Source organism: Hipposideros armiger, unplaced genomic scaffold (genome assembly GCF_001890085.2).
Source record: "Hipposideros armiger isolate ML-2016 unplaced genomic scaffold, ASM189008v1 scaffold_127, whole genome shotgun sequence".
NCBI classification, from domain to species: domain Eukaryota; kingdom Metazoa; phylum Chordata; class Mammalia; order Chiroptera; family Hipposideridae; genus Hipposideros; species Hipposideros armiger.
In genome coordinates this window covers 2,439,388-2,450,514 of record NW_017731477.1, presented here as the reverse complement: position 1 = coordinate 2,450,514, position 11,127 = coordinate 2,439,388, and positions in this window count along the sequence as shown.

Sequence of the window (11,127 nt, the reverse complement as noted above, 5' to 3'; positions counted from 1 at the left end):
GGTTACATTATAGGATTTTTGTGTATTTAATGCCCTATGAAGATTTGACTAAATATTTTTGGGATCTGGTAATGCAAGTTTAAGTCTTCATTCTTCTTTCTATAATACTCCTCAATATCTTGGTATGCATGAAAGGGAGTGTATGAATTACTCAATAATAATTAATAAGCTTTAGACTGGGACATATGCTAAATACAATCAAGTCCCAGAGGGCAACACATGCAGTATGTTGCAAGTCTGTCACAATATGTATGATTTATGTATGTAAATACTAGGTCACAATCAATCTTCATTTGAAGAAATCACATATTTATAAAACAAAATAAGTCAGCATTTCACATTATTTCTGTCATCACCAATGTTGTTTGAAGCTATCCTATTCTACTGTGTCATTAGAATAATCTATTATGGTGTTTACCAAAAAAAAAAACCACTTCATACAGTAATTTTAAAGTAAGATGAAAATGAAATAGAGTACTGCTTTTTTAAAAATGAAGTCTTTTTTCTTTTATTCCAAGTAAAACACACAATGAACTGTAATTAAGAGGGCAATTTGATGGCCCATTGACAAATTTTAGTGGGTCAATTTCCCATGGAAAGTATACATAGTTGAAATATGCAAAAATCTCTCAGTGTACTTTAATTAGTGAGATTTGATAGTATTCATTACAATAAATTATTTCAGCTGTAATGTTAAAACAAAGATGTAGCACACAAAGCAAAATTGAACAAAGGTCCAAATGGGACATTATTAAAATGTCAAAGTGAGTAAGCAGATGGAGTTTGTATGGCTCAGTGGATTAGTCACCAGGCTCCATTACCTTGGGGACTCTAGTGAAATCCAGTCTCAGTAGAATGATCAGAAAGTAAAAATAAGGGGTATATGCAGAAGCAAATAAATCATTTCACTTATGTTCCCAACTAAAATTCAGAGGTTTTTATTTATTTTCTTCTTTCTTTAATCACAAGACTACATGAAGTTTACAATACCACTGCATTTGTTTTATCAGATACCTTTTTCCTCCATGGTTGTGTAAAAGGAAATAGGAGAGATTGAAAACTATGCAGATTTGTCATGCTCTTCACATAATGGAGCGCATGCAATGCAGCGGCTGGATGAAAGCATACACTCTTTCTGATGTAGCTTCAGCACAATGCTTGAGCATGTGGGAGGTACCACTCAAAAGCAGTGACTTTGTAACTATCCCATAAAGAAGAAATTAAAATTTTTTACTGCCTTTCATCCTGGTCAGTTCCCTAAAGCAATTACTAGTACCTACTCTTTTCAGACACAAATTGAAATGTAGCCATTTACATTTCCTCGAAATTTTGACAAATCACTTTGACTTTTATCATGGCTTTACAGTTTAGCACATATCCCACCTCACGATCTGTACTGTTAGGATGTGAAACACAAACATACATCCTGCATGAAAAATTAGAATTGGTAGAAAATTCTTCCCCTAGATCAGATAGAAGCATTGCTCAGATATTTCATGGTTAAAAAAAAAAAAGAAAAGTAATTGCATGTTACACACTAGAGTTTGTGGAGTATGCTTTCTGGATGATTTTTTTGGTAAGAGCTCAGAGCTGTTTGGGTGGCACTCTACTACATAAAATAAACACTTGATGAATGCAGATTCCCCCATATAAGTAGCTCTTGAGACAGCAGCTGCAGTGTAATCGTGCACCCATTATTACTCTAGAGACAGAAGTCACAACAAGCTAACAGAATAAGATGGCACAGCCCAGTCTGCTGAGAGCACCATGTTGACTTTTTTTTTTCTTTTGGAAACATAGATAAGCACAGGCTTCTACTAAAATTTAGGCTCCTCTTTGAGAATTCTTTGAGTCCATTAGTACTAAATGTAGGTGTGAGTGAGTGAGAGTGAATGAGTGAGTGAGTGAGTATGTGTGTATATATGGTGTTTTCCAGAGAATCAGAACCAAGAAAACGTGATATATATTATTCTAAATATATACGACAGTATATTGCAATAAAGGACTAAATTGAAAATAGGAGTCTCTTATTGCTACACTGTGCAAATTACAATATATTACTACATTGTTTCCTCACTGCAAGACTGATAAGAATCTACAAGCTCCCAGCACCTAAGGGACTTGAACATGCCTGGTGAAAATTGAAACTCCATAGGAGTCTATAATCACTAGCAAACAGCATCATTTTCATTGGGGTCTAGATGACAAGCATCAGAGAGCTTGTAGAGCTGTCACACATATGTTGCCAAATAATGCCCTTTCTCCTCAGCTTGCCTTGAGTGCTCCTCGATTGGACACACCTGATTTTTTGTTTGTTTTTTAACATGGCCCTTTTTTTATAAAAGAAAAGTGAATTATTCCTTAATTTTAGCAACAAAAGAATCACAAATCTTTGTACTGAACTTGTGCTAATTTGATATTTTTCTGAATTTACTAGGAACGGGAGAATTTGGCACATCTGTACTCCTGGTACCAAATGTGCAAATGTTTTCAGGCTTTCTGTCAACTCACCATAAATTCATCTCAATTCTGGCTTGAGGTAAACTCCATTTCCAAAGCTAAGAGGTAATTTAGTCTCCAGGGTTATTTGGTTCTGCCCCGTGTCTAAGCACACTCTACCTATTCAACATGAAAATGAACATTACTATCCACTAGGGGCCAAGCTAAACTAAATACAGTAATGCCTTGGTTTGCAAGCATAAGTCGTTCTGGAAACAAACTACTCATATTGCAAGACGTCACTCATTTACCAAGTTAAACTGTATTAGAAAGGTTTGCTCATCTTGCAGAACACTCGCAAACCAAGTTACTTGCAATCCAAGGTTTTGCTGTATTTAATTTGACTGTAAAAGTATATTTTTTCCCAGTTGAAATTACAAAAGCCTATTTTGTTGTTGTTCTAGATTTTTAGCGTATTACATGATTTGTCCAATTCAAAGCTGTCCCGAGCTCTCTAGCTGAGACAGAAAGACACAGTTCAGTGATATGAATGTGCAGTCGCTATGAAAGACATGAACGCATATACCCAGAGAAAGGCAAGCGTGCACCCTGTGACAGCCTCCCTGAGGCAAACACAGAAAGAGATGTCACTCTTCAGGCAACAATGCCTTCAAAGGATTTTAGACATGTAAACCAAAGTTAGCTTCACAATATTCATGACTATCCTGTCCACTTTTTGAGCAGAGGAGGATGTACTGAGTTTGATGTGTGCCCAGGTCAGTTCTCAAAAGACAATGCCTAGCCAAATGTCAATCTTTCTCTAACATTTTTACAAATATAAAATGTGCTAGGATGCCACCTTCTCAGTAGAAAGTGAGTAAAGATGGTAAGTGTTGCCCATGTGGGATGACAAAAACATGCCTACATTTGAGAGTGTTTTTGAAGTTGAGGGGTTCTATCTTGAAAGTCCTATGAATCAACATTTATAGTTTTCAGAGAAATTGGGACTTAACTTATTGAATGAGGTATAGGTTAATAGTTACCAATGTTCCATTGTCCACAAAATTCAGATTTAAGAGACAATGGCTTTTCCTACATATTGACTTATTCTTCTACACTGCGTATGTTCAAGTAATTTAGTTTGTTAAAATGAAATACTGACACAAAATAGAGATGAAACAAAAAGGAATACCCAGTATGGCATTTTAGATGGATAACACAGTAAATGAATATTTGGGTTTTGAAAGGCATACAGAATTTTCCAGAGTTTTATATATGCTCCATCTTTTGGCATCTTGGACGAATACAATGATTTCTTCTTTAGAGAAAGCTGTCTGCCACAAATTCAGGTATATTTTCTCAAGTGTGCAAATTCCACAGGCATAACCTAGTTCCCAGCTTAAGCAAAATGGACATCAACTTATGGACTCCGATTTGGTAAGAACTTAAGGACTTCTCTGCCAAGGCTTTCAGAACTGACTTGAGTTCACCCTCTGGGCTTGTATTCTTTCACAGGAATGCTTGCCTCATTCCAGTAGGGCTATCTTTCTCAACACAGCTCTCATCCTGTTTGTCTTTTACTCATACTTACCAGTGGTTCCCCCACTGCAGAAAGGGGGTAGAGGCAGTCAACATTTTAAGCATTTTTAGAATGTCCCTGGCTGGCTTCATCATATCTTCCTAATTTTATTACTCCTACACCTCAACAGCATCAGTGTAAACAAACATCTTACACTTTTATCAGTCTGAGTCATTTGCCATTCTCCACCACTTATCAAATTTCTACCCTATATATCAGGGACCTCACAAGTCTGGCACAGAGTAGATGCACAATAAAATCTGACTGATGAATGAAGGGATCATAGAAACAGAGGTGACACCATAGCCACTTCAAACTGATGCCCAAAGGGCTTCCTCCTGCAACTTGAAATCTTCTAAGATCCCTTTCTATCTGGTTCCTGAGAACACCTCCTAAGAAAATTGACAAAATATATCCATTTACAACTATGAAATTTATAATTTAAAAAAAAAGTGTTGGGCAGCCGGGTGGCTCAGTTGGGTAGAGTTGGGTAAAGTTCTGATCAACAAGGTTGCCGGTTGGATTCCCACATAGGATAATGGGCTGCGCCCCCCTAAACTAGATTGAGAACAGTGACTAGACTTGGAGTTGAGCTGCGCCCTCCACAACTAGATTGAAGGACAACGACTTGAGTTGGAGCGGATGGGTCCTGGGAAAAACACAGTTACCCAATAAAATAAAATTTAAAAGTGTGGATTTCTTCTCCTCTTCAGGGAAAGAGGGTGCTTTTTGTCATATGAAGCAATGCATCTAATGTATTTTGATATATCATTGTTTAAACTTCCATCTTTACCACATAGATTCTCAGACATCCTTGATTTGGGATATTGAGTAAGTTTGTATAAGAAGTTTCTGGAAAGAATGTATTTTTGCCTAGGAAAAAGGCAAAAATGTCAATGTTTGGTTGATTGTGTAAAATCTAACATATAAAAATATATTTTTGTCTAGTTTTATTTCTGCTCTTTATTGGAGACATTCAAATGTGCATGCATACACACACACACCCTAAAAAAAATAGTTCTGCGAGAGACTAATTTTCTTTGACAAAGATATTAGTTAATATTTGTGTCCTATTAAAGTTTCCTTAGTTAGTATTCAGACTCCCTGTGCTTATTGTTAATTGTTCAACTTATATATTTATTATTATCCATATACACTGTTTATTAAGTACCAAACTGATTCAAAAGGTATTACATTAAAAATAAAATTGTTATTTGGTGATTGCATTTTTTCATAAAGTTCTGTGTTTGGCATCTTCACATTTTCCAAAATATATGTGTGTATCAGAAATGTCATTATTCTACGTCTTTTTGGTGTGGCTTCCTTTTGATATTGTACATACACTGCATCATTATTTTACGGTAATAAGTAACTATAAAAACAGACTTAAAGCAACTTATTTTAATAATAATATAGGGTGTCCTGATGGAGAGGCAAGGGTATAGAGCAAGAGATGGTCTCACATTTCAGTTCCCTAGGCTTTGGCAGAGCCCAGCCAAGGCCAAGTTCACCTAGGAAGCCCCATATCTGTGAGCATCTCCATAGGGTCAAGTAAGCAAAGCCAAATGGACAAATTAGATCAAACTTTTTAAAATTTTAACATTGAAAAAGATGTTTATTTTATTGGCACCTCTGCAAGATGGGGAATCGCTCTGAAATATATCAAACGGGAAATAATTTTTTTAACTTCATTTTATTTGATGTTTATAACGAATCCTGATATTTGTGAACTTGCTTGTGAAAGTCTGTACTTTCAAATCTACAAAGCAAAGGTTTACTACAATGAGATACAAACTGTCTCTATCCACAACTTCCCTGTACACACAAATTCTTCCAACAGGTAGCAGTATTTGCAAACATGCTTTAAACTTCTGCAAAGCTGCATCATATTTTGCTTTCCGTTAAAGGTTTTATACTCTTCTTAGGAAGCTTTACCATGAAAATTCATGTATTTCTGTGAACACTGCTGGTTTGCTTATGAATAGTAGACTTTTGACCAAAGGGTCTGGTAGTTTTGAGATGAAATCTTGACCTAAATAATATATTAATGATCAGTCATATAAAACACATTCAGCAAGGTAACATTAAATAAGGTTCCACCAAAATATGTATAATGGTATTTGTATTTGTTTTAGGCATAAAAAACAAAGGTTGACTTTTTTATATGCATGTAATTTAAACAAATTATTCTGTGAAAGTATGCTTAATAAAAATATTTTAATTTAAACACTATGCAAAACGTAACCAAAAATAGGTAATCAAATTTTGCTACTTGAAATATGCTGTTTGTTAATACTGCCTTCCAAGATACACGTGTTGTTTTCTTCAGTTAAAACAGAGCTATGACACCAGAGTTGTGGAGATCACAAATATTGACTATAACATGATGGCTGTATGTATTTCATATACAAAAACGTCCTACCATAATGGTAATGTTCTTTTTTATGAATATACAATAATGCAGAAATGAAAATGATACAGTAGTCACTGATAAGAATGAGTTGTACACTCTAGAGTCCACTGGCGATTTGTGCCTTGGGTTAAGAGTTCTTGGATTGCCATTTAATTATTATCTTTTTGTTTCTCAGCTCACTGATATTCATCTCCTTGTCAGCCCCTTGCTGCTGTTTCAGGCAATCGAATCTGCTCTGCACTGCAGACCTGTGCCTCTGCTCCCGGGCCTTCACCAGGTGCTTCCCCCTCCTCTGCTCCACTATCGCCCCATCTGCATCTTGCTGGTGCTGTAAAAGGAAGGGGGCCCTGCTGTGTGGGCATTGAGAGTAGAGACTGGACCAGAGGCCCAGGACTGAGCAGCCAAGGAGGTGGGGGCTCCTCAGAGCCTGCCAAACTCTTCTTCCCACTCCGGCCTTGTCTCCCCATACGCAGGTGCCCTGCTGAAGACCAGCGCCATCCCTTTCTCGGAGGATTTATCATTCCCACTCTTTCCTCCAGGGGGTGGGGAGGGCAGCCCAGGGGGACCAAGGACAGGCCTGCGTGCACCTGGGAGAGAAGAAGCGAGCGGCAGACTCCAGGGCCTGCACCTGCGGAGAAGACGAGGACTCGGCCCTGCTTAAATGGCCCAGATGACCAGACCAGAGCTGCAGCTGGGGTTCTTTTTCTAGGAGTTGGGGGAGGCTATGGTGCTACAGGTCCCCACTAAGAAAAAGAAGGGGGGATGTCCAAGAGACTGTATGTGTGCAACCTTCTCGGTCTAGGGCTTTGGGGCATTAGGGTAAAGTGTTGTTCTCCAGCAGTCACCTCCCCCACCCACCACCCCACAGCCAGCTGGCCCCTTTCCCCTCTCAGCCCACCCTGCTTATCTCTGAGACTCGGAGGACCCCAACTCATGAGAGAACAGAGCTTCAAGCGCCTCTCACCTCCTCCTCTCTCTTGGACCCTTTCCTTCTCACCCCATTTCTGCTCTGCCCCTCAGGGCCTGCAGTTACGTTTCCTCAGAGAGTATTCTGAAAAACTTAGTCTTCCCTGATTCCCTGGCCCTTGAACTGTTTATGTCTGTAAGACTCCAGGACTGATACCGTCCTTTTCACTACCACCGACCTGAGAAACCCTACTATGTTGTGCTCTCCTGGCCCCTCCCACACATAGTGGATCCTCTGGGCGTGGGGAGCTCAATTTTGTAGAGAGAGGTTGGTATTGCAGGGAATGCCGGGGCACAGTCTAGGTTCCTGTCTCTGTGTATAAACTGTTAGGCCATGGGGAGAAAAAATCATTGAGATTAAATTTCCACTAGGCCAGCAACACAGAGGTTTTAATTTGAAATTAAATGAGGTTTTTCCAAAGTTAATATAATATTTCTCACCCACCTGAATTGAAGAGGGAGATTCAGGCTCATTCCATGTGGTAGCCAGGAAGTATTTCTTTCATGTCAGAAGATAAGTTCTAGGAGGGAGGAACCATGTTTGTCTTGTGCAGTTTCCACAGTGGCATAAAGTAGGCAATTACTAGGGGTTAAATAAATGAGTGCGTGGATCAACACAGTAGCACAAATGACAGTGTTGAATTAGCTAGTTATTATCCAGCAGAAGCATGGAGTAAGAACAATAAATCTGGAGGCCAGAAAAGAAAATTTCCCGAACTATGGAGGACAGGAGACAAATGGGCAGCACACCGCACCCCTAAGCTTCAAACATGCTGATGAAGGGGCAGGAACTTGTTTCACCTTGATGTTGGGCATGAGGTGGCTGTGATGGGAGGCACTGGGTAGGGCTGCCAAAGACAGTTTGTTCTGACTCGTATCAAAGTGATACAAGGAAGGGTTGGAACATTGCTCTGAAAGGAGACCTTCCAATTTTAGCCTTTTAAAATAAGTAACTTGGAAACTTTTCGCAAGTATGCAAAGGCCTATCTCTTCGGCTACAAATGTTTCCTTCTTAGTCCCTTCTGTCCATCTTTTTTTCTCCTGTTCCTCTTTTGAGCAAATATGAGCTCAAAAACTCCCCATCATGCACTTGGAATTGAATTGGGCAGCTGGTGGCTGGTCAAGGTGATAGGAAAAGCCCAGAAAAAAGGTGTGTAGGAAAGGCTTTTCAGTCTTTTAGTCCAGGCGGGGTCTGCTACAACAGCTTTTTTGCCCAGCACTATCAGAATTCTTGCAACTGCTAGGCCAGCTGAGACAAGGACCGTTTCCAGAACCTGGGCTAGAAAGTCATATGCAAGCCTTGAAAGAATCAATTAAAGCACCTAGCACAGTGTTGTTTTTCCTCCTTCCCACACACTCAGACACCCCTCCATTTTATCCCCACCCCCTTCCTAGGAAACTCACCAATATCTTCTCTTTCATGAGAGAGCAACATATGATCAAATAATTCACAAGACAAGCTACAGCTTGCAACAAGGTATAATTAAAAGGTGTCACATATTTACCAACTGGCTCACCTGTAGCTCAGCATATGGGACTAGAAAACTCCTTTGCTCTGCTGAAAGAATCCAGCCGCCTGCTGAGAAACCTGTGTCAGCCTGACAGCGTCTGGCTTAATTGCTTCAAACTTAAAATAATTAATAAGTTCCTCATTTTCCAACAGGAAAGCACTTAACACTTTCAATAAAATAATTCCTATTCTATAGAACTTGCTGCAGCTAGAAGTTGTTTTTATGTTTTTTATCCTGTAACTTTGGGTAAGTTTTCTGCTGCACATTTGAAATGATGTTTTAATGCTGGTCCTCCCACAGGAATGTAAGTTCCCATCATTACACTTTTTTTCTAGCAAAACCAGTCTCCCTCCAGTGCACCAGGGAGAGAGAGCCTTGCTTTTTTCTCCTCCTCCCTTTACTAATCCATCTAAGTCACAGCTTCATTGTAAATGGTCTAAGGAGACTTTCAGCCTCCAAACCTAACTATTTGCTTAAAATAAATTTAGGAAGAGGGTGTGGGGAGGTGGTTGAATACAAGAAAAAAATTATGCTAGGGAAAGAAGCCTGAAAAATGGAATCACAGAAAGTAAACAGCAATGAAGGATGGGAAAATGGGCCTAAACTTCACTTTTCTCTCTAGCGGGCTTTCCATTAGTAGCCTTACAGATGCCTCCATGAGGTGTAGGAGACACAATACAGCAAATCTAATTTTTAAAATTGTTTAAACAGAGGTTTTTAGGCTGCAAGTGAACTTTCTTTCAAGGAGACACGTTTTATTTGACAAGGCAAAATGGAGAGAAGCTGTGGTTTCTCAAAGGTTGTATGTTTGATATCTTCCCTAAAAGAAACTTTTCATTCCATCCTGAGTCATTTTTTAACAGAAGAGTTATTGTTGGGAGTTCTATATAGCTATTAAAAATGGGGGAGGGGGGCCGAGGGGCAGAGCAGAAGGAGGAGGGGCTAAAAGGTGAAATGGCAGCAGGGCCTGCACCAGGGGCTAGCTGAGCAGAGGCTCTCGGCTCCAGTCCACCATTCTCAAACTTCAGTGTGTGCATGGAGGTCCCCTCCCAGCCTGTGAACATGCTCAGTGCTGGGTCCCATCCCCGGGGCTTCTGATTCAGTAGGTCAGCAATGGGACTTGGATTCTTCATCTTTCCTAATGACTCCTCTGTTTCTGGTGCCTGTGGTCCCCGCCCCACACTTTGAGAAGCTGCTGTTACAGGGACTCTGCAGGGGTGGGATCCCTGAGATGGCCTGACAGCCTCCCATGCTGCCATTCAAGGGAAGCAAATGAGGTCAGCGAACAGTTATTATGATCAAGTGTTCTTAAGCCATAAAGCAAAAGCTTTCTGTGCCTTTCCAACAAGATAGGCTAGCTATCTGTCAGCAGTGAGGCAGAGGCAGTGACATAAAAAAATCCTTGCTTGATTTGTTTCAAAATCCTGCTTGCTCCTTTGGGTAAAAAAAATCCATAAACAATTGGGGAAAACCTATCCCTTTGTATTCCAAATAATATATTTTTTAGAAGTTGTGATGAGATGTCATCATGGGTCCATAGATCTTCCACAGGAAAGGAGATTTTTACTGCACCTTCCATTGTTGGAGGTATTGCCCAGTTGTCTTCACAGGGACTGGACTGTGAAAGAAACCCCTCTGTGTTCACATCCATCATTGCATAAACCCCACCAGCAATGGGTCCTGACACTGTCCAAATGGGTGAGGAATCCCAGTTTTGTTAGAGGGATGTGAGCCCTGAGTGTTGGAATCTGGCTGGCATTGTTTCAGACAGCGAGAAGGGGGAGTGAAACTCTTTGGTCTCAGTTTCTCAATACCTTTTTCATTATGACCAACACATCAAAGCACATACTCTTGCTCAAAGAGGGGAGAAATTGCCACTTCAAACAGATGTGTTAATAATAATGATGAGTACGCATCAAAGTCTCCAGAGGTGCAGAAGTTTCTTCTTGCTAGAGTGCAGGGTTTAAACACGATGGCTTTGGCCACAAGCTGAAGCCCAACTTTGCCCTTTACTGTCTGTCTGATTTGGGGCCTGTCGTTTACTTCTCTGAAGGTCAGTTTATCAATAAATTGGGAATAATAATAGCTTAGAGTGCTGTTACAAGGATTAAATGAGAATCTTCAATAGAGTGCCTATACAAGGAATAAAAAATGCTAGTTATTCTCACTCCCCTATAAATCAATAAGGCAGGGACTATGCCTCTGCAGTCGATCACTGT